Raw genomic sequence first — 25560 nt, 5'->3', positions numbered from 1 at the left:
AACGTCTGGTCTAGGTCTATACTATTGGAGGTATTATTCCAATGCGCAGAGCCTATTGGGATAATAGGAACTACACTACATGTTGGGGCCCTGTTGAAGACTTCTGGTCATTTTGCTTATTCTCATTACCCTTCTGGTCTGCTTTCTTCTGGCCACCACCCTGGTTCTGGTTCTGCTGCTTGACCCTTGTCCTGACCCATCTGTCTGCCTTCTTTCCCAATTCTTGGGGAGAGGTCAGATCTGAGTCAATCAAGTGCTGATGCAACAACTGGTTCTGATAATTATTTAAGATTTGTTCTCTCATAATTAGATTATACAATCCTGTGTAATCAGTAACTTTACTTCCCAGTAACCAGCCTTCCAAAGCCTTAGTGGCACAATCAACAAAGTCAGTCCAATCTTGAGCCTGAGTTTGCTGGGTGTCTCTGAACATTAACCCGTACTGTTCAGTGGTTAAGCCAAACCCATCAATCAGTGCATTTTTCAAGACTTGGTAATCATTAGCATCCTCATCTCTAACAGTGAGGAGCTTATCTCTACCTTTACCTTCAAAGGAGAGCCACAATATAGCTGCCCACTGACTCTGGGGTACCTGATGTACTTTGCAGGCTCTCTCCAAAGCAGTTATCCACTTGTGGATATCATCTCCTGTCTTATAGGAGGGCACTATTTTGCTCAGGTTTTGTTATCAAAACTCCTGTCTCTATCCCTAGGGATATTGCTGCCACCAGTGGGGACTACCCCACTCAACTGTTGCTCTCTAGCAAAGGCAAGCTTCTCTTGGGCCAGGGCAAGTTCTTCCCTTTGGATCCTCAGATTAGCCTCCTTCATCTTTGCCTCATGCTCTCTTCTCTGAGGGGAAGTCATCCTCCTCTGAGCAGATGCATGAGAGGCACGAGAGTGCACAGATCTATTGGAGTCCCTAGAATGAGATCTATCTCTTCTAACCCCAAAGTTAGGCCTGCTTAGGGTCAGTACTGGGGGTCCCCCAGTTCCATCCCTATGTAGGTCTAAGTTGGCCCTTGTGAGTCTGCTGACTACCACAGTACCTTTGTCTGCCTCATCCCCAGATGGTTCCTCATCTTCCTCCTCCTCCTCTCCATCTTCTGTTTCAGGGAGATCTGGATCACCACGAGTACCTTCTAAGGGGGGCATGCTCCTATCTGGATTAGAGGGGTCTGTGTTACAGCCCTTCAGGCATCATATGTCTCTAAGAGACCTAACAGAAAAGGAGTGGTAGGGTTACAACCCTGTTTCAATTTCCTGGAGGTACACAATTGTCTCATCTCCTGGAAACTGAGAGCTGCTTATCTGGAAAGGACCTGTGGAGGGTCACTAACCACTAAGGGAGTCTCTGAAGACTCTCCATGGGTAGACATGCTTTCTAGTGAGGTGTAAGTGATGCACCTACCTACACTATGGGTTTTCCTATTGATCCCTTGCTAAGAGTTGTAGTCAGGGTGTGCTAGGCCCTTTCTACTACAACAGCTGGTTCAGTAGAACTCAGAGTATTTCTAAGCTTGTTATATGTACCTAGAGTACCTTATGTGATCTTTCAAATGATATTTCAAGATTATATTTGGTAAAAACAACAGCAAGCTCAAATCCCAACCGCTGCACACCAATGTGAGAAGTTGGCCTGATATATGATGCTCACTAGTTCTAGTGATCACCTTGTATCAGTCCAAACAACCCTTATGGTGATTGGTTGTAAGTCAACCTTATAGACCAGCTATCCTAATGGTAGCATGGACAAAGCAGTCTTAGGCTAAACTCTTTTGGCATGTGAAGCCAGCTGTTTTACCACAATATAACCCCTTGAATACCAGATGAAAGGACACCACACAGGTTGTTATGAAAATAAACACTATATTTATTTATAACACCACCTCTGAACTCTTTATGAGGTCAGAGGGCTAAGCACATGACAATCTCTTGCGAAAAATACGACAAGTTGCACAAAATTACAATGGTGCCCTAGGGGCACGACAAACCATATACTAAGTAAGTGGAATGTGAAAGTCGATAAAAGGATGGAGCTGTCCAGAGGCTGTAGGATCGATGGGACCACGCTACACCAACACTAGGTAAGTAATAGGAGGCCCACGGAACGCGTGTGCAGAGTGTGAACTCACACACGAGATGCGTAACAACGTCTATGGACAGTACAGTTCAAGAAAAAGGTGAGTACGGACAATCCTGACTAGGTAGGACTAAAACGACTGTGGAACGGGACACTAGGACAGTTAAACTACCCTTGAGCACCGAAATGCTCTCGTTACCTCACCCACGGGCTGCGGGTGCATAGGTGTCAAAGTGTGTCCGGTTCTCGCGTTGAAGTCTATGGAGCCTGGAAGAAAAGATGCTGCAGGCGACCAGGAGGAAGATGTCCGGTGCGATCCAAGGGTGGATCGGTGAAGAAGAGGACCTGAAAGCAGAGGGGACAGTGTTCAAAGTCACTAGCCAGTGACCGGTGTGGAACCAGGAAGGAACCAGGTGCTGTCGTCGCGATCAGGTGAAGAATGGACGCTTGACTCTGCAGCCACGTGGACCAGGAGGTGTCTTCGATGACCAGGATGGAGGCACGAGCTGTCCCACGCAGGCTCTCGCTGTCGGCGGTGTCGGATCCGGAATCGGAGTCAACAGGCCTTGGCAAAGGCAACCCACGCGGTGAGTGGAAAAGACGTCTGGTGCGGACTAGGAGAGTCCGGAGTGCCCCTCTTTTGGAAGGGAGCAAGGGCCAATCTGGAGCAACCACACCAGCAGTGAAGATTCACAGGTTCGTCGTCTAGGAGGCCACTAGCCAGCCGGCAAGTGACCAGACAACGCGTCGAGCAGCAAACAAGCAGAAGGGCCCCACGCAGATCTCGTGGAAGCTGGAGGGCTGATCTTCGGTGCAGGAGCTGCTCGGGGCTGGGGCTTCTCAGTCCCCAAAGCACTTGGTCGAGTTTACCTCGGGAGTTGTGCTGGAAGTGAAGTGCAGGTTCGTTCAAGATGGCCGGTCCCACGTGTCTCGTCGCACCCACGGGTCTCAGCTTTGCTGCAGATGTAGGTTGAGGTCGGAGAGGTCTGGGAATCCGTGTCTCGTCGGGCTCTGAAGTCTGGATGCTCCAGGGAAGACGACAAAGTGAAGCCGCTGGACGCTTGATGGTGTCTGCAGTTGCAGGGTGGACACTCCTTGCCCACAAGGGAGATTCTTCAGTCTTCTGTGGAGCAGAACGTCGAAGGCCAGAGTTTCTTCTAGTTGAATAGTTCAGGATAATCTAATTTGGAATGGGACCAGCTCCTACCTTTATTCTCCTAAAGGGGGCTGCACTACTGACTTGGTCCCTCCCCTGGGTGGGACCAGGAAGGGGGGTGGCTACACCCCCTATCCTTTGTCCGGTTTCCTGCCAGAGCTGGGGCTGGAGTGCCCCAGCAACTGGTTTGAACCGGTGTATGCACAGGGCACCTTGTGTGCCCCAGGCATGTCTCATTCCTTTCAGGCCTCCCTACCTCAATACACAAAATCCTGTCTGGGGTGGTGCTAGTGATGAAGCAAAGCTTCGCATATTTTGCGGCTTGCCGAAATCAAGAACCTCGTTTATGTGTAACAAGGTAACCCGTGTATGTTTTACTAACATTTTTATTTAGTTTGGAGAAAGACCGTGAAGCTTGCACATGTGTTTTACTAAAATAATTACTCGTGTCCCCTAAAATGGCCGCCGCTTGTATTTTAGTTACTGCGCATGCGTCAGCCACACTCACGTGTCCTGACGCGTCTGCAGAAGTGGAGGGAAAGTTATGCGCATGCGTAATTCATAGCTGTGCTTATCATGTGGTACTGCTCGTGCCACTGCTCTTGTGTCTATGTCAATGTAGCTAACATTTAATGCAATTAAGTTTATTTCTTGATGATGAGTTAAAAGTACAAACCCTGTGATGTGTTTTCCTAATGACATTATTATGTATTAATTTGTTTTCGCTTACTTTTCATGTACCGCGGGAAATGGGGGTCTGAGTGAGAGGAGAGCCATATTGGAGGTCCCTTCTGCGCCTGTGCGACATTCGGCAGCACGAGGGACCTTGGCTGATGGAACATAGCCAGCTGGCAGTGATGGGCGAGATGCTCCTGAGAAAGTCACCTCTGCCCTGCGAGAACAGCGAATGTGGCTCCTTATGTGATACAATGTATTGTTGCGCTACTGTTAGCTCATGGGAACCCCAAATCTGCTAGGCGGTACCCAAATATGTTAATGAAGGCTTCAATTCGCGTATTGTGATTGGTGTGTTACCCAAACCCTACCTTAGGACCAATCGAAATTGAGGGATTCTGACACTTTGCAACATTGGGGGGTGGTACACTGTCCCCAAACTGTATATCTACCCTGGGTTCACCTAGTGAACCGTCCGACTTGTCTGGTTTAGCTGACCTGTCACTGACCCAACGCACTCAATAGGTGACTGAAGATACAGGGCGCTGCGGAGCACTCTGTCCGAATTTGACCATAGACTAAGGTTTTACTGAACCTTAAAGTGCTGGCAAGGCACTTAGCTGGGAGTTCGCTGACCCAATCGGGGTTTTGATCGATAACTGCAGAGCGGGTGGAGCGCAGGCGTTGCTTCCGAACTGTGGGTTCCGGTCCTGTCCTGAAGAGGGTCCTGTCCTGAGGGTTTGCTGTCCTGATTCCTATTCCGAGGGTATCCTGTCCTATCCTGGGTGTCCATTCTGCACCTGCTGTCCTTTGAGGGGTATCCTTCCTTGAGGGTTTTCCTGTCCTTAACTGACCCGTGGCCAGGGTTTGGTTTCCACACCTTTTCTAGGTAAATATTGCTCTGAACCTCTTGAAATTCTTGCACCTTCTGAATTTCTAACTTTTGCTTAAATAAAGATCAACATTGCATATGTTATATTTCCATGCCTTTCCGCAACTATTGAACAGTCATTTATAATTTTGAAAAGTTATTCCTATGTCTTCTCATTTGTTAGAAATCATATTTTGCATAGCAGTGTGTCATTTTCTGATATGGTCTAGAACTTCGTTGCCTAGGTTGTTCAAAGGCCCTTTCACCTTAAGTGAAGCGTGTTATTCATTATAAGCTCTTCTATAGTCACACACACTTAGTCTACCCCTGTCTAGATAATACTGACTTTACATAGTATTTCTTGTTACAATTTATTAGTACTTTGATGATTACTCTGACATTATTTCTTTCTGCCTATGTGATTTACGTTATCTTGGTTATTGATTGCCTTATTTTACTGTACCTCATGCAAGAAAATATTGAATTTAGATAAACATTTTAAAACTTCCAGTTGTCCGTGGTCATTTAAACAGTATTTGAATGGTATTGGTTGGGTTTGTATTTGCTGCCTTTCTTTTTACAGCTAGCTCCCTGATTCATTGTGGTCATTAGGCACCCGCGTCGGTGGATGGTAAGTCAGGTGCACTGAAATTGGTAGCAGGGAACACACACACCAACTTGATAGAGCTCGTGAAGTCACCTGATCGATGTATATGGTGATTTGAAAAGTATATGGGCCCTGAAGCCGGAAACGGCGAAAACTGTTGGTCGGGTGGCCTCGCGCGCTCTATCAGTTTTCTGGTAGATCAGAGGATGGTTAGGGAATAGCTAAAGGTTAGGCAGGATTAGTTGGACTAGTTAAGTCGGAAGCTGCTATTATATTAATGCTGCTATAAGAGTGGCTGTTCTAAGAGACCTGATCAATCTCTTGTGAATACGCACGAATAATATCTGGTAAAAAAATAATTCATGAATTACTGTATTACCATTATTCTTGTTCTTATATTGTTATATGTACTAATCCATGCAATTGTCAACCGTCTTGTTTCTTGTTGTCCGAACTCCCCGGGGAATTGAAAGGGCAAGTGGTGAATAGAATCCATTGTCCTGAGGTCACAGGTTCGAGGAAAGTTAGGTGCAGGTTAGGATAACCGGGAAGCACTAACTAGGGTTTTCTGAATACATGTGTGAATAAATGACAGTAACGGGGTTCATTGGCAAAATTCCCATAGTGGCGTAACCTAGTAAGGGTCACATCGGAAGAGTAGCAGGTTCCTCGGAGCTAGCGTGAAAGCAGAGGGGTCCGCTGAGAAACCTTAAACTCGGAATATATCCCGGAAAGAAGTGGATGAGTTTAGGGGAATAACAGGTTCACCGATGCTAGAGTGAAGGGTAGGCGGAAGAGATCTGCCCGCAGCGAGTGAAAAGTAAATGGAAGTAGTTTACTTGCTGTAAAAGAATTCTTTCTCTGTCTAGACACTTGAGCACTGTGGCGAATGTGTATTTGTTGTAAAATAACCAAGCACTGAGCACTTTAAAAGAAAGAAAGTTTCCGTTACCTTGTGAAGGGAGGGAGTCAGTCGCGAAGCGCCTCTGACGTCACTCTGTGCCGCGCTGGGATTGGTGGACGCAGCGGGCGGGTAGCGGAGCTGAAATTGTAAAGGAGGGGTGAGCGCCGGAGCGTGGGAACTGTCTCACGAAGGGGCCGCGCACCCATTGGCGGAGCTTATTTTGTGTCGCGCACCCATTGGTTGCACGAATTTTCTGAAGCGCGTTCTGATTGGAGGTAGTTTGTAAACAAAGTTAGCGCAGAAGTCGTATGTGGCACTCGCGGACTACAGAGACGCGACCTGATCCAAGGCATCTAGGGTTTGAAAGGGATCAGTGGAAGGCTAACAGATACGATATTATGTACGGAACCAAGAGAAAAATGTCCCTTGTAAGTAAGGTGAAAAATTATTTTAAAACGGACAAACCGATTAAATCTAGGGAAGGTGTTCTTGTCCCAGCACCCAATACTCCCGCCTCATTCATGATGTTTGACCGAGGGTACAATACCTGTGTGTGGCTGGAGAATTGGGTGAAGTACACAAAAGATGACGGAGTATTGGCTTTTCCGTTAGATGGTACTTTCAATGGTAGGATCTTATTTAATTTAAGAACCCGAATGAATGAGCTGCATCCCAGACCAAGACTAACGCAGTATGAGGCATTAGAGGAATGGGAGATTGAGGCTTTTGAAAGAGAAAGACCCCGAATGGACAAGGGTTTGACCAAGTGGTACCCCAGGCAGAAACAGGAATCCAGGGATAAAAGGATGAAACAGTGGAGGCAGAGCATGATTGTTGAGGGTCTGTTTCCCATGATGCCGGCATGTCATAACATTGGAGCGGGTGAGAAAAGTACTGAAAAATGTAAGCATTGGGGGGCCCTGGGGGATTCAGATGATGAACTAATAGATGACATCTGTACCAGAAGTCCGCCACCTTACAATGAGGGAACCCGACCTTCCAGTGTAGGAGATGTTCCCCGACGCCACTTCCTAAAGGAAGAAGACAGGTCCCTGGGACTGGGAGGGGGTGGTCAAGTATTACCCTATCCTGAGAAACCCGAACTGGCGGAAACAAGGGATATATATCCCAAAGTGCCCGCAAGTCAGGAAGAAAAATATCCACGTACGAAAACTTTTTTCCCCAGACCCTTGTATGAAAGCGAAGAGAAACCTTCGAATTCGGGACTGCCTTTTGTTCAACCTCCATATGGGGAAGAGCGCAGGTCCTTTAATACTGGAACTTTATTCCCGAAACCAAATTATGGGGGAGGACCAAGTGAAACGCATCCTACTGCCCCGAGTTTTACTCCTCCATTGACCCCACAGATATTACATGACACAACTCTAAGAAGGGTACTAGTGGAAAAGGAGCAAGAGGCTCTAGCTAGACAAAGAACAGAAATAATTCAGAAAATTTCTCAGATAAATACCAGTCCTGAGGCATTGACTATTCCAGTAACTATTGGACCGGTGGTCCCGTTATACGGAAATGGTAAGGGAAATCCGATTACTCCAGTTATGACCCCAGTCATGGCAACCCCGAGACAGGAACCAATCGTCATAGATGATCAGTCCAGTGAGTGCGAGTCTGAAGTTGCATTCTTGGAATTGCCCAACAAACAGACTGGAAAGGGAATACAGCAGAGGTATAACCCTTTTAATACAAAAGAAATTAAATTAGAGACAGCAACAGGTACTAGGAATGTCTCTCTGGTAACTCCGGATGAAATTGAGAGTTGGAGTCGTGAATTAGAAAAACAGACTCCGCAAACAAAGCCTTTAGACCTCTACAAGCTGAGGGTCGAAATAGAAGAATTAATGGCAGGAAATGTGGGGTTGGATCGATTAAATACCTACTCTGAGGAAGAATTGTCGTTCATATGTAAAAGCTTTACAAGAAACACCAGAGTGCTCCACGAAAAGCTGACCGAAACAGCAGTTAGTATGGGGGTAGATATCTCAAAATCCAAGCCCTTACAGAAACCGTACAGAGCAGACTTCTCAGACAAAGATATAGAACACCTGAATGTGGCAGGGAAGAAGTTGCAGATTAAAGAATTAATGGGGGTACTGCAGAAATGGGGAGATGTGGAAAAATGGAGAAGCAGGTGGGCGAAAAAGAGGGAAGAGGTTCGCTCCCGACAAGTGACTCCCGAGTTTGCTTTAAGAGAGGTAGAAAAACCTGAGCAGTTATGCCCCATGCGCGAAGTTCCAGGAGGGAAATATGTGCATGTCCCCTGGTCTAGGCAGGATATTGTGTCCTTCACGAACGATTTTCCAAAATTACGAGAGAAACCAGTTGACTGGTACAGGCAGGTGGAGAGGTTCGTGAAGGTACAGAAATGTCTGTGGAAAGACCTGGATGGGTTTTTCGACATTGTGGTTCCGGTAGATTTATGGACCCAGTGTAAAATAGCCATAGATTGGCCCAGTGAAGAGTATCCCAGAAATAAGGAAACAGGGGAGCCATCAAAGGATGTCATGCGAAAATATGAGCAGGTAATACAGCACTTGAAAGAAAAGGTGCCCGCAAAGGAAACTGATTGGACAAAAATAGATAGAACAACACAGGAAAGGGACGAGACAGTGCACTCCTTCTATGAGAGGTTATTACAGGTATTTAAAACATACAGTGGTATTGACAACATCGACCTGAAGGATATGACGCACTTTATTTACAGGTTTGTAAATGGTTTAAGACCTGAAATTTGTCAGTGGATAAAAGACAATAAAATCTGTTGGCATACTAAGAAAATGGATGAGGTCCTGCGGTACGCTAAGTACTGCGAGGACGAGATGGCAGAAAAGAAAAAGGCCCTTAAGGAGAAGGTTATGTGGGCTCAGGTGAAGCTCGCAGAACAACAGGAAAAACAATTGAGTAACATGGTTAAAAATGCTGAGAACAAAAGTCCTGGGGGAGGGGGTGGAGGAAAGCCCCGGCCCAAATTTAGCAGGGAAGAGGCTATGAAAAAATTTCCCTGCCATCAGTGCGGCGAAATTGGGCACTGGCGAAACGAGTGTCCCCAATTAGTCGATGTTAATGAGAAAACTCCTGATTTAATTCCACAGACGCAGAAAGAAAGACCAAGAAAGACTCAACCTCAGGTAAAAACAGTTCAGGTGCCTCGAGCACCCAAACAGGTATACAGGGGAAGACAGGCAGAAAATGAAGAGATAGAGGTTTGGGAAAGCGGGGAGAACAGAAATGCAGCAACTTCGCAGTATCTGCTGAATGATACCTTCCTTTGTAATGATCAGGACTGACGGGGCCTGAGAGGGGAGGACGAGGAGTGCGTACTTGGCGCTTCCTTGCCGGTAGACCAGTCTGGACCATATATTGAAGGAAAGGTTGACGGAAATGATGTCACCTTTCTGTTGGACACTGGCGCTACCCGTTCTACTGTAAGAACAGTGGACGTTCCAAACCTACCCCTCTCGGGAGAAAATATCCAAGTAGTAGGTGTATCTAATCAATTGAGTAGTACTCCTGTTACCGAACCAATGGAGATTTCAATTGGAAATTTTAAACAGATGCATAGATTTGTCGTCTGTGACACCAGTCCAGTGAATCTACTGGGACGTGATTTGCTGTGCAAAATGAACTGTACCATCTTTTGCACACCAAAAGGTGTTGAAATACAGACCCCAGATGAAGACGGCATTTATAAATTATTGTTGCTTAGACCTGACTCAGAAATTAAAGGATTGACCCTGCAGGACTTGCCCCAAGAACTACAGGAAGCCGTAAAGCCAGAGGTGTGGGATTTCACTGGAAAGGATGTGGGGTTGATGAAAGATGTGGACCCCATACAAATAGCCATCAAGGACAATGCAGTATATCCTAACACTAGGCCCTACCGAATGAATGCTGAAGTGAAAGCAGGTGTCACTCTGGAAATACAGAAATTATTGGAAGGAAACATCATACAGGAAGTGATGAGCAGCCCATGCAACTCACCGATTATGGGGATCAAAAAGCCTAGTGGCAAGTATAGGGTAGTGCAGGACCTGAGAAAGGTTAACAAAATTGTAGTTCCTTGCTGCCCTATTGTCCCAAACCCGGCAGTAATTCTGTACCAGATTCCTTGGGATGCTGAGTGGTTCACTGTGATTGATTTGTGTCATGCATTCTTTTCGATACCCCTGCACCCCGACAGCAAATTTCTTTTCTCATTTGCCTTCGAGGGTCACGTGTATTGTTGGAACCGGGTCCCTCAAGGGTATACAGAGAGCCCCTCTATCTTTAATCAGATCTTGAAAAAATGTCTAGAGACTTTGATCTTACCTGGGAACTCTGTGTTAGTCCAGTACATAGACGACCTTCTACTGGCGTCTACAAGTCACCGGGACTGTGTAGTTGACACCATTGCCCTCCTAAACCACCTGTGTGAGAAAGGGCATAAAGTGGCCCCTGACAAACTACAGTTCTGTGCAAAATCAGTGAAATATCTAGGACACCAGATAGAAAAAGGTGTCAGAAAAGTCACTTCAGAAAGAGTGAGAATAATTCAAAAAATGCAGTTGCCCCGTACTCAAAAAGAAGTCAGAATGTTCCTGGGTGTATTAGGGTACTGCAGGCAGTGGATTCTGGGATTTGCAGCCTTAGCCAGGCCCTTGATAAAAATGACCACGAGAGGAATGCCAGATGTTGTACAGTGGGACGATGAAAGTCTAATGGCTTTCACAAGATTGAAAAACTGTCTGTGTACAGCCCCTGCGTTGGGAATGCCAGATTATTCCAAAGAGTTTGCCCTTTTCTGTGACACTCGCGATAATTGCGCATTGTCTGTCCTGACTCAAGAACATGGCACGACCAGAAGGCCTGTGGCTTATTTCTCTGCCACACTGGACCCAGTAGCTGCTGGGTTACCAGGCTGTCTAAAAGCAGTAGCTGCTACCTGTGCAAGTTTGGAACAGAGTGAGTCCATTGTCATGGGACATCCTGTGACTGTGTATGTTTCACATGGGGTGGTAATTCTATTGACCAGAACTAAAACACAGTATCTCACCCCTAGTCGGCTGACTAAATACGAGAGGATTCTTGTGGGTGCAGCAAATGTAAGCATTGTTAGGTGCGGTATTCTGAACCCTGCCACCTTACTCCCCGACCCCTTGGAAATGGAAGGTGGGGATGATGATGAACATGATTGTATTGATCTGACAGAGTTCAGTACCAAGCCACGCCCAGACATAAAAGAAGTACCATTGCCTGAGCATGATAAAGAACTATTTGTGGATGGTTCCTGCCTAAGACATGAATTAGGAGGCTTGAGTGCTGCTTATGCAGTAGTGTCTTTCACAAAAATTGAACAAGCAGGTTACCTATATAACATCAAGTCTGCACAAGTAGCCGAATTGATAGCCATGATAATGGCTTGCAAAATTGGGAAGGACTTACGCATAACAGTGTATACTGACAGTCAGTACTGTTATGGCGTTGTGCATGACTTTGGCCAATTATGGCTGCAGAGGGAATTCATGACTTCCTCAGGTACTCCCATTCGGAATGCAAAAGTTGTTCATGACCTTTTAGAGGCCATCCAGTTACCCAAAGAACTGGCAGTGGTAAAATGTACTGCTCATCAAAGGAGCATGGACAGAGTATCACTGGGAAACGATTATGCTGATCGAGTGGCTCAATGGTGTGCCAAAGATCGGTATATTGTAAATCCAAAACGAGGGGGGCCAGGAACCAGCTGCCAGCTTCAGGTGTTTGAGGAAGTGCCTACATGGGATGAGGTGAGAGAGTGGCAGGAGTCGGCTCCTTGGCAAGAAAGAGAGAAATGGAAGGAGGATGGGTGTAGACCGAGACGTGTGGATGGTGTGATTTTGGGCCCAACTGGTATGCCTGTGTTACCCCGACACTTGCTTGGCACAATGGCAAGATTAATACATGAAGGATCACACATTGGTAGGGACGCCATGATTCTGGTATTTCAACAGACTTGGTACAGTAAAAAGTTCAGGAAGGTAGCAGAGTCCCTCTGCCAGAGGTGCCTGTCATGTCAACAGATGAACCCAGGCAAGAGGACAATGGTTGAACTGAGCAAGATTGGGAGGTCAGGGGGTCCCTTTATAAAGATACAGATTGATTTCATCACCATGCCCCGTTGTGAAGGGAAACGATATGTCCTTGTCATTGTTTGCGTATTTTCAAAATGGGTAGAAGCTTACCCTACTCCTCAAAGTGACGCACTGACAGTAGCGAAGTGTTTACTAAAAGAACTGATACCTAGGTTCGGAATACCATGCATTATTGAATCAGATAAGGGTGGACATTTCCAGAATGACATACTGGCTGAACTCTGTAAGGCCTTTGGAATAAGGCAGAAACTCCATTGTGCATACCACCCAGAGGCTTCTGGAATAGTGGAACAAGTAAATGGAACTATCAAAAACAGACTAGCAAAGCTGACAGATGCTACTGGCATGAACTGGGTGAAGGCCCTGCCCCTGGTCCTGATGGGACTGAGAAGTGTTCCAGACCGCAAGACAGGCCTAAGTCCCCATGAAATCATTATGGGAAGAGTGATGAGACAAGCATGGGTGCCAGGAAGCAAACTGTTGAGTATTACTGATGATTTGGTGCTTGAATACTGCAGAAGACTGGGTGACCAAGTGCGTTCTATCTCTCGCCAGATTGGAGACGACGGCATCCTCAATCCAACGACTCCTCTCCACAACTTGGTTCCAGGAGACTGGGTCAAAATAAAGAAGCACACTCGATCAAGCTGTCTGGCACCAAGGTGGGGAAAGAAGCGCCAAGTAATCCTGGTGACAACCACTGCAGTGAAAGTCGCAGGTGTTCCCCAGTGGATCCACGCCGGACACACTCAGAAGGTATTGCCAGACAAAGGATTTGAAGAACCAGGGCAACCAGCAGAGGACCCTGAAGGAGCCAGACCAGTAGCAACTGACAACGAGCAGCCCAGCACCAGTCAGGTTGCCGGAACAGCAGACGTTGGCCCAGGAGTAGTTGACTACGAACTGCCAAGAATCCAGCCTGCTGAAGAGGTCCAGGAAACTGAGCCAGGAGTAGCTGAAGACGAGCTGCCAAGCATATGGCCAGAAGAATGGATACCGATGATTGATCTGACCGAAGATCCTATCAGAACAAGAGAACGACTTAGTGAAGGTAGAGAGTGGACTAGTCAGGAACAGCAAGGCACAGGCGAAGAACCTCAGAATCTTGAGATTCACATCAAAACTGAGGAAGGAGAAGGTCAGACAGGGACAGAGCACGTGATTGATACAGAACAAGTGAATAAGACTGAACAAGTGCCCGATACTGAACACGTGCAAGATACAGAACAAGTGTTTGATACTCCTCCATTAACTCCTGATGTGGATAAGGGACAGACTAGACATAGAGTAATAGTTCGAGCAGAAGAAAATCAAGAGATCGAAGTGCTTGAACAGGATCAGATAGGGTTAGAAAAACGGGTTCAGGAAACAGAAACAGAAACAGAAACAGAGACAATTGAAAGCCAAAAACAAAATATTCCTGAACAAGGCCAGATTAGCAACCAGGCAGAAGAATTTGATGCTAGTCCTGGAACTAGTAAGATAAGGGAAGAAGAAGAAGAAAGTGGAGAAGAATTACCACAAGATAAAGAAAACAAAAGAATAAGAAAAGAAAGTGAAGTCAAAGTACCGACTAAGAGACTAAAGAAAAGAAACAACCTTGAGCCCAGGTTTGTAAAAAGACTGAGACTAAGGATAAAGACAGTGGAAGAAAAACGTGCAGAAGCAAGAAGAAGTGCTCGAATAGCAGAGCAAGAAGAAGACTCTTCCAAAAGAAGGAGTGAGCGAATAAAAAGACAAAACAAAAAGTACAAGTCTCCTGAATGGACACTGGTTTTGGAAGAACTTGAAGATCTTGATATAACTGACGTGAGCGACGGAGAACCTGTCCCAGAGTACTCAGCTGAAGAGGAAGACGAGCCACCGTGAATTTGCACAAAGTAAGCTAGTTGTGTAAAAAGTAAAAAAGAGGGGTGAGAACACTCCTACTGAGCTAAAATGTCTGATTCAACAGTGAATGGTAGTCCTAGTTGCAGCCGTTTTAAGACGTGTTGCAAGGTGTGTATATGTAGTGTAGTAGTACTAATAGTTATCTGGATAGGATTAACAATTTTCATTCCCTTTGCTGTAAGTAAAGATACTAACATTGTCCCTACTGAAGTTGTAAATACTGACAATGAGGAGCTGACAACACAGAGTGTAGAAAGACATGAGAGAGCATTGAGACAAATTAAACGAGACTTAGAAGCATCAGATGAGAAAGGACTACATTATCATGGAATGAAAAACAGGACACATTTGAATGTTTTCGCAAACTTGTTAATACACTATGTAGAAACTATGGAAATTGAAGATTGCTATGTCTGCATGAAGCTACCTACTTCGGTGGCTGAAGGCGTGACATACCATCATCTGCCATTAACATATGGAATTTCCTGTAGCATTTTAGCTAGTTTATTTTACAAAAGGGGACCGTTACAGTATTATTACTCTAACAATGACGTGATCTTTTCTGAACTTCCTATACGTGGGAACTTGAATCCTGTACATACCAAAACTGACACCATAAGATACATGGGAGACTACTTTCTGACTATAGGGAACATTGACATAGCAGACGCACACAGAGATAACTTGACTTGTTCTTTGCGTGAACAGGAAAAGATGTTCCTGAACATGGCAGAGAAAAGGAGAATTAAAATTCAGAAGAAGGCTAATGACGAAAGTCAGAAAAAGCCAAAGTGGGCAGAAAACATGGAAGGCACCTCATCTGGTGGAGCGGGTCCTGCTCTGTTGCTGGATTTTGAAAAGAAAGGCAAGCTATGTCTTCACCGCGAGAAGACTAGCTATTATAATAATGTTTTCATTGGTTCCAGTGAATGCGAACATAATTACAAGGTAATTGGAGGTTGGGGTTTCAAAAATGGGTCAGAGCCTGTGTTTCCTGGAATTTATTATATTTGTGGGGACAAGGCTTATTTCAAATTGCCGGATCACTGGTATGGAAGCTGCTACTTTGGCATTGTTTTCCCGAAAATATACCATGTGAATGGAAAAACTGGAAGCAATGAAGATACTAACGGCTTAGTGCGTAGTAAAAGAGAAAGTATAGGTGAAATTATGGGTAGTATTTTCAGTGCACTGATACCTGGAGTGGGAGTGGTTCTGAACACTCACAGAATTTGCAAATTGTCTACTATAGTAGATGTGCTGTCTACTGAAACAGCTCATGGATTTCTGCTGGTCAATACTGAAATGGTTGCGATCAGATCAATGGTTTTACAAAATCGACTTGCTCTTGACACCTTATTAGCGAAAGAGGGCGGAGTCTGCCGGATGTTGAAGGCGCAACATTGTTGCACTTATATTCCGGACAAAAGTGTACAGATCAAAAGATACGTGAAAAACATTACTAATTTGGCAAAGGAACTCAAACCACTCGAGGTTGATAGTGCCTGGAAGAGACTGGTAGATGGTCTCTCAAATGTAGGTCATTGGCTTGCTAGCATAGGTAAAAGCTTATTATTCAAAATTCTGATGCCAATTGGTATTATAGGTCTTATTATACTTTCCATTTTCTTATGCTGTAAATACCGCAAGCGCACCAAAAAGCACGAGGTAAATGCAAGAGGAGTGAAACGAAGTGTGGATGAGATTGAATTAGAGGAAGTGAATGATCAGATATACAAAAAGGTGAAAACTTCTCACCCTGCTAAAACTGAAAGAGAAAAGTTAGAGCGGTTGCTGGAAGAAATAGAACTTTATAAAGTGTGAAAGAAAGTTGGCATCTGGTTCCATTATAATTTGTGATGATAGTAAATATCATCAAAGAGGGGATTGATGAAGCAAAGCTTCGCATATTTTGCGGCTTGCCGAAATCAAGAACCTCGTTTATGTGTAACAAGGTAACCCGTGTATGTTTTACTAACATTTTTATTTAGTTTGGAGAAAGACCGTGAAGCTTGCACATGTGTTTTACTAAAATAATTACTCGTGTCCCCTAAAATGGCCGCCGCTTGTATTTTAGTTACTGCGCATGCGTCAGCCACACTCACGTGTCCTGACGCGTCTGCAGAAGTGGAGGGAAAGTTATGCGCATGCGTAATTCATAGCTGTGCTTATCATGTGGTACTGCTCGTGCCACTGCTCTTGTGTCTATGTCAATGTAGCTAACATTTAATGCAATTAAGTTTATTTCTTGATGATGAGTTAAAAGTACAAACCCTGTGATGTGTTTTCCTAATGACATTATTATGTATTAATTTGTTTTCGCTTACTTTTCATGTACCGCGGGAAATGGGGGTCTGAGTGAGAGGAGAGCCATATTGGAGGTCCCTTCTGCGCCTGTGCGACATTCGGCAGCACGAGGGACCTTGGCTGATGGAACATAGCCAGCTGGCAGTGATGGGCGAGATGCTCCTGAGAAAGTCACCTCTGCCCTGCGAGAACAGCGAATGTGGCTCCTTATGTGATACAATGTATTGTTGCGCTACTGTTAGCTCATGGGAACCCCAAATCTGCTAGGCGGTACCCAAATATGTTAATGAAGGCTTCAATTCGCGTATTGTGATTGGTGTGTTACCCAAACCCTACCTTAGGACCAATCGAAATTGAGGGATTCTGACACTTTGCAACATTGGGGGGTGGTACACTGTCCCCAAACTGTATATCTACCCTGGGTTCACCTAGTGAACCGTCCGACTTGTCTGGTTTAGCTGACCTGTCACTGACCCAACGCACTCAATAGGTGACTGAAGATACAGGGCGCTGCGGAGCACTCTGTCCGAATTTGACCATAGACTAAGGTTTTACTGAACCTTAAAGTGCTGGCAAGGCACTTAGCTGGGAGTTCGCTGACCCAATCGGGGTTTTGATCGATAACTGCAGAGCGGGTGGAGCGCAGGCGTTGCTTCCGAACTGTGGGTTCCGGTCCTGTCCTGAAGAGGGTCCTGTCCTGAGGGTTTGCTGTCCTGATTCCTATTCCGAGGGTATCCTGTCCTATCCTGGGTGTCCATTCTGCACCTGCTGTCCTTTGAGGGGTATCCTTCCTTGAGGGTTTTCCTGTCCTTAACTGACCCGTGGCCAGGGTTTGGTTTCCACACCTTTTCTAGGTAAATATTGCTCTGAACCTCTTGAAATTCTTGCACCTTCTGAATTTCTAACTTTTGCTTAAATAAAGATCAACATTGCATATGTTATATTTCCATGCCTTTCCGCAACTATTGAACAGTCATTTATAATTTTGAAAAGTTATTCCTATGTCTTCTCATTTGTTAGAAATCATATTTTGCATAGCAGTGTGTCATTTTCTGATATGGTCTAGAACTTCGTTGCCTAGGTTGTTCAAAGGCCCTTTCACCTTAAGTGAAGCGTGTTATTCATTATAAGCTCTTCTATAGTCACACACACTTAGTCTACCCCTGTCTAGATAATACTGACTTTACATAGTATTTCTTGTTACAATTTATTAGTACTTTCATGATTACTCTGACATTATTTCTTTCTGCCTATGTGATTTACGTTATCTTGGTTATTGATTGCCTTATTTTACTGTACCTCATGCAAGAAAATATTGAATTTAGATAAACATTTTAAAACTTCCAGTTGTCCGTGGTCATTTAAACAGTATTTGAATGGTATTGGTTGGGTTTGTATTTGCTGCCTTTCTTTTTACAGCTAGCTCCCTGATTCATTGTGGTCATTAGGCACCCGCGTCGGTGGATGGTAAGTCAGGTGCACTGAAATTGGTAGCAGGGAACACACACACCAACTTGATAGAGCTCGTGAAGTCACCTGATCGATGTATATGGTGATTTGAAAAGTATATGGGCCCTGAAGCCGGAAACGGCGAAAACTGTTGGTCGGGTGGCCTCGCGCGCTCTATCACTAGCACCTCCCAAGGCAGGAAACCCTTTGTCCAAGCCTCCCTCGCTGGAAGGACTCCCAGCAGCAGGAGGTCAGACTTGTGTCTGTGGTGGCAGCATCCATTTTGTGATGCTGAGGCTCGAGTTAACTTTAACCGGGGTTCACAGTTACATACATGTCGTGTCCCTCTAGAAGGGTGGAATGCTACCCCCGTCGCCAGAATTGGCGAGGGGGTAGTATTCCAATTCGTATGACACCTTACTCGACATGTTTTGATAATGTTATACCAGAGTTAGCATTGAACCGCGAGGAATATAATGCACTTAAGAGTATATGGTATAGCGTTATCATGGAACAGCTATTAGGACTTGGTTCCGCAAGCTGCAGACGGGCTCAGCTCATGCCAGAGCACCATCTCACATAATTCCAAGCACTCTGCCTTCAGGATTGATAAGGCCTGCCATAGGAGTGACTGATAGGAATATATGTGTCCATTTTAGGGTTAGATATAGGTATACTATATCTATAGCAAAGGGTGATTACACCACCTTGCCCCAGCTGTCATGCAGCCAGTTGTGTCAGTTTTAGATGGCCAGCCAGGGGTGGCATAATACATGCTTCAGCCCCTGGTAGGCCCTGGGTACACCTATGCCTTGGATGCCTAAGGTATACTGTACAGGGACTGATAAGGTGGCCCAGTACCAATTGGTAAATGCACCTAAAGTAAATGGTTGTCAATTTAGAGAGAGAACAGCTAGGCTATGGGTCTGATTAGCAGGCCCACAGCCAGGGAAATTCGTAAACCAGTGAAGCAAAAAGCAAAAATCTGGGGTGACCATAGGATTGAAGACCCCACTCTCCTACACCAAGTCGGCAGGGAGAAGTTTGACAGGACCCACTAGTGTGGCAGTCAGGGTATGGCACAATGCCACTAATTCTTTGGGATGGCGAGGCCGCCTTACGCTGGCCACTCCGTTGTTTGACTCGGAGAAACTTGGCAAGCTTTGGAACACGAAAGGTTTCGATAAGTGGGATTTGATAGAGATTGTTAGGATTGGTGATATCTGGGTCAAGGGCAGGATCAAAACATTTGCTGAATTACAGGCCGAATTACAGGCAGAGTTTGAGTTAAATAATGCGGAGTATCTCCGCTATGCGCAGGTCAGACATGCGTTGTGCTCGTGAAGTACTGGGTTATTTAGAACCCAGCGGTGCCAGGGGACACACCCGAAGACTCCGGATTCTCCTGTCTCAGACTAGAGAAACGCAGAGACTTCTTGGTGACGTCAAAGATCAGACTTATTGGCTGCAGCCAGTAACAGGTATCCTAGAAGTACAACACGGTGTATGTTCTCAGGAGACTGCTCAATCTTACAAAGCCAGCCATCCCTTTTTACACAAAATATTATGCTTTAGGCAAACATTCCTTATTTTACAGTTGACCATTCACATATTTCTACGACAAAGAAAAAGCAGAGTCATGGTGACAAGCCCATATTTCAGTTTGGCCAGCCCACAATCAATTACCCGGCAAGGCCCACACTTTTCATCAGATATCGGACGGACCCTTAATAAAATCGGGCACCTCCTCATCGTAAAGCAGGTCATAAAGAAAGAAACAGAGACAGGTGTGTGTAAGATTAGGCTTAGCTGTGTGCAATGAAGGGTTTATGGTATGCTGTGCCTTGATCCTAATCTCGATCGGCCACTGGGAAAGGAACTGACCGAACAGGTTTGGCTTCGGGCAATGGAGTCAGCTTGCCCAGGTCACACAGAAGTCAGCTAAAGGTGTACGTGTCCCAAAAGACTCATTCGGCCTTAGTCATTGGCCTATGTGAGGGCAACCACAAAATGGCTGCCGCATACAAAATGGAACCCGAGGGTTCAGAACGAAATCTCTGGTTTCATATTGATGTCGTCACTCGAATGCGACGAAAATACTCGTATATAGTATACTCGTCATTCTCGGTCTGCTGATACCAAAATCGTCATGATACGACGATGTTTATGACACGGGTCCGGAATTTCAGTACCACAGACCCTCCTTTTGCCCTTACATAGGCAATTAACCTACACTCACGCTAATCTGAGTCCAGGTCTATATTCATAAAATCATTGAGATGTTGCTGTAGCATCATCCTATTACTTAGCTTATCTCTCGATACAGGTTTCCTTACACATAATGTAGCACAGATGCCACATATAGCAGGAGCACACTGTACGCACAGACAGAACAGGAAAAGAATGGCTAAGATCATCCCAATGACCATCGGAATCTTCCATCGCCAGGCGGATATTAGTTCCCAGAACCATCCCATCAACGACCAATCTCCTTTATCCACGTGAATAGATTCCGAGATCTTATGTAGTTTGGAAATGGCCTGGTACACTGTCGGAGCGTTATCTGGAATGAAAACACAGCAACTTGATTGGATCACTTTACATACCCCACCTCGGTCTGCAAGTATGACATCTAACGCAACTCTGTTCTGAAGAGTCATAAGACGATCCGACTGGAGCTCAGCGGTCAAGTTACTAAGGGCACCGGCAGTTTCAACTACGGTGGACTCAACCACCCTCGTCAATTGCCTTATGTTCCTGCTGTTAACCATTGGTCCCCAGAACGGCAGAAAACCCTTAAAGAAGTCTCCCGATTCTTGTCCTGCAGTGTCTTCTTTACTGAAAACACCTCTAACTACCCTTGTCTTGTGGTAATCTGCCGCAGCTGTGTAGGTGAGAGGCAACAGGAACGAAACAAAACATGTGCCCGAGAAGTCAGGGGGCAACCATGTGTAGGCTCTATCATGGCAGATGAAATAGGTACCCTTAGCTGCTAGGAACGAAGGGGAATTCTGAGATGCAAAAACATATGTCTCCGTGCAGATACTCTTTCCTAACTGAGCTCTTGGATTCTTGCCATTACCTTGCAGACATTGGTGGCCCTGATGGGGTACAATCCAAATTGGGGAGGATCTTTTTACTTGCTGGTTCTCACTCAGAGTAACTCCATATCCGGTTACGTTCCATCCAATATATGCTAGTGTCTCATCACTCGGGATAGTCTCATAGGAAGTAGCTTCTCCAATCATGTCTACTATACCCTTAACTAGAGCACTATTCTTTGGATCATCTTTTATAGAACGTAGGGGGTGGACTTCACGAGCATAGATGAACATTGTTCTGTATGCCCACACAGAACCATTATGGCTGAAAGGCAGGACCAGGTAAGGGATACCTTTATCAGTCGTATGAGGCATTAGACCACACACCCAACAGTTAGTCGTGTTCACTACCAATTGGTGTTGGTGCAATAGCTGAACGAAGGAGTTATTGATAAACTCTATTCTCCTAACGGTCTCATGTTCAGGTAGGGGGTGAAAAGAATGTGAGAAAACAGTAGAAGAAGGTATGGGCTGTGTAGTGGGTGTAAACATCACTCGAAAATAAAATAAAACATATCCTATTAAAAACATCATTACACTAAACAACATGAAAATGCATAATATCAAAAAACGTTTTCTGGTCATCATTATACACATTTTGGCTTTAAAGTTCATCTCTTTGGCAGGTCTCTCCATCTCGAAAAACTCCATCCTCTAACGTTGCTGCTCGCGGAGGTAGGGTGTTCCGTGCTAAGGAATGCGCCTGTCAGTCCAAGGGAAACGCCCAAGAACCAACCAGAACCGTCGACCTTGTGTCTTCGGCTTGCACTCCAAAGACTTGTCGCCCGCGACCCTACAGCTGAACCCGGATGGTGGTTCGAAAAACAAAAATAAAAAAGTTTCTCAGATGAGAGAGCTGCACTTTCAAAGAAAAAGAGTTTATTTGTCCATAGTTCTCGGCCTCCGATTATAACGGCTTTTTCCAGATAATGTCTGGTCTTGGAACAAAAGTTCAGGCTCGGTAGTGTCCAATCGAATTGACGGTGGCACAGCTTCTTGCAAAATATTGTCACTTTCACGTTCAGAACTTGTTCCTTTTACACGTGCATCGCTGAAAGGCAGAAAACAAGGCACAGTCTCAGTCTCAGAGTCAGCAATACCCTCCTGGACCCACCGGTCGTACGGCAGAGGCAAAGGGACCCTCTTACAGTGTACGCCGTGGATCCAGTTCCTTTTTCCTTCCACTCGCACGGCTGATCTCGTTGACAAAAAAGGACTAGGTGGGGGCCGGTCCAACGGGGCTGATCATTCCTTGTCCGCTGGAAATTTTTAACTAAGACCCATGAACCAGGGTCGATGATATGACCTGGATCTTCAGAGACCTGAGGCAGAGTATCGTGAACCTGTTGGTGTAAAACACGCCATTTAGCCGTCAAATCATATAAGTAATCAAGCAGTACAGGGTGTTCAATCTCACTGAATTTTGTCGGCCTAGGCACCCCCCATATGTTGGCCGGGCGGCCAAACACAATTTCGTAAGGACTAAGTCCCACTTGTGAATGCACAGTCATTCTTGTCGATAGAAGTGCTAATGGTAGAGCATCGGGCCATTTAAGACCAGAGCTCGCTTGTATTTTGGCCAATTTAAGTTTGAGGGTGCCATTATAACACTCCACTAGACCAGCTGATTGGGGGTGATTTGCAGCATGGAACTTTTGGCGTATACCTAGCCCTTCACATACTCTCTTCATCACTCGACCCACAAATTCACTCCCATTATCACTCCAGACCATTCTCGGCAAGCCGAACCTAGGGAAAAACTCTTTGACAAGGGCTTTAGCTGTGGATAAGGCAGTGTTGTCTTTCAGGGGATATGCTTCTATCCATCTCGAAAAGGCACAAACAACAATGAGTACGTATTTCAAGTTGTTGCACCTCCCATGTGGATGAAATCTAGCTGCAAAACCTCGAACGGATACGTTGGAGGTGCAAAATGACTAGCTGGAGTTGGAGTTCCCCTACCAGGATTGTATTTCAGACAAACCATGCAATTCTTGACCACATTCTCTGCACACTTGGGAATTCCAGCATTTTGCCATACTGGAGCCAACAACTTACAGATCCCTTTCACACTGATGTGAGCCATCCCATGCGCCATCGTAACCACTGCAAGCACGTACGCATCGGGTAACAACCATCGCTGATGCTCCGACAACTCAATCCAACAACCATTTGCATCCAATTTACCCGTACTCTCTCTCCACACACTCAACTCTTTCTCGGTAGCTTCAGCTTGAATGGACTTCACACTTTCTATCGTATCTTCACACATTCCAATGTCACCAATCCATCTTGCAGGGCCCGTAACATACATTCGACTCATCACATCGTTTGCTGTCTCTTTTGCGACTTCATCAGCAAACGCATTGCCACAACCAACATCATCGGTAACCTTCTTATGTGCACTGAATTTCACAATCGCGACTTGCAACGGCAAAGTAAGTGACTCAAGAAGCTCGTTCACCAACTGACCATGCTGTATCTTAGCTCCATGCGAAGTCAGAAACCCACGTTCTTTCCACTATCGTCCAAAACTATGGGCCACACCAAACGCATACTGGCTGTCAGTATATATGGTCACTTTTATTCCTTTCGATAACACACACGCTCTCGTAAGTGCAATCAATTCTGCTGCTTGAGCTGAATTGTGTGGGATACGTGCAGCTTCAACAATCGTATGCAAAGTCGTAACAGCATATGCCGCAGTCGTATCATCATTCGGAAGTTTGAAGCACTAACCATCCACCCATAAGGTACCATCACACTTCACAAGAGGAGTGTCCCTAAGATCTACTCTCCCTTTCGTTTCTTCTTCTGTCTTAAGAAAGCAATCATGCTGTTCAGAAACATCTGTCTCTGCTACAATCAGCAACAACATAGCTGGATTCAACGTGTTGCATCTTTTTATGTGCACATGACTCGCTAAAAGTGTCAACTCATAACCTGACAATCGAGCACTAGTTAAGTGCTGTGTATTGGTCCTGTTTAGCAAAGTATCCACTGCATGTGGAACCATTACAATCAACGTATTGTTCATTACCAAACCAGCAGACTGTCGAATAGAAACAGCTGCTGCCGCAGTAGCTCTCAAACAACTCGGCAACGCTCTAGCTACCGGATCCAAAGTCAACGAGAAATACGCACATGGATGCTGCTTGTCCCCAAAAAACTGTGTCAGCACTGACAACGCACAACCTTCTTTCTCATGGACATACAGTGTAAAGGGCTTACTGTAGTCGGGGGTACCCAACACAGGAGCCGAACACAACGCATCGCGCAATTCTGAAAAACTTTTCTGGCAATCTTCAGACCACGGAAGGGGACTTGGCGTGTCTTTACAGGTCAATGCCACCAAAGGTTTGGCCAGCAGGGAAAAATTCGGTATCCATTGTCTGCAATATGACGTAATACCCAAGAAAGCACGCACTTCTCTCTGTGTAACTGGCACACTCATTTTCGCAATCGCCTGAATTCTTTCTGGGGTCAATCTTCTTCTCTCCTTCGATAAGAGATGACCTAAGTAGGTCACTTCTTGTCGACAATACTGTAATTTTGAAAGAGACACTTAGTGATGCAAAGCAGACAAATGACGCAACAACGATAAGGTAGCTTCTTTACAAATCTCTTCAGTATCTGTAGCTATTAACAAATCGTCAACGTACTGAATAAGCGTAGCACCATCAGGTAAAACAATCGTATCAAGCTGTGTTTTCAAAGCCTGACTATAGATTGACAGACTCTCACAATAGCCTTGAGGAGCGCGCTTGAACCGGAAGCTTCGACCTCCTAAACAGAAGCCGAAATATCCCTACTCTCCTCAGCAATCGGGATGCTGAAGAAAGCATTCTTCAAATCAATCACCGAAAACCACGTGGCTGAAGCCGGAATCATAGTTAATAAGGCAGTGATATCAGGAACAATTGGAAATTGTGGCACAACTATTTTATTCACCTCTCTAAGATCGATCACAAATCTGTAAACGGGTGGCTGAGAAGAGTCAGTGCGTTTTAGGACAGGCAAAACAGGACTATTGCAAACATTACCTCTTGTTTCTTCAATCACATCTTTTTCAATCAAATCATAAATGATCGCTAACAACGCCTTTTCACCTTCGTGAGAGATCTTATACTGGGGAATTCGTGGCATTTTAACGTTTGCTTTCAATGTCACGACATATGGCGGTATTTCCAAAAGACCCACATCATTAGGACCAGTAGCCCAAATAGAATCAGGAAGAGATGACAATTCTGCCGGAAGTTTATCCTTCGACAAATACATTGGGGAGACCACTTTCTTACCTAGTGTAAGTTGTACTCCTGAAGGAGAACAATACGTCGCATATAATCTTTTCAACAGATCCAATCCTAACAAGTTCTCACCACAACCTGTCGT

Source organism: Lissotriton helveticus, chromosome 2_1 (genome assembly GCF_964261635.1).
Source record: "Lissotriton helveticus chromosome 2_1, aLisHel1.1, whole genome shotgun sequence".
NCBI classification, from domain to species: domain Eukaryota; kingdom Metazoa; phylum Chordata; class Amphibia; order Caudata; family Salamandridae; genus Lissotriton; species Lissotriton helveticus.
This window is presented reverse-complemented; position numbering follows the sequence as displayed.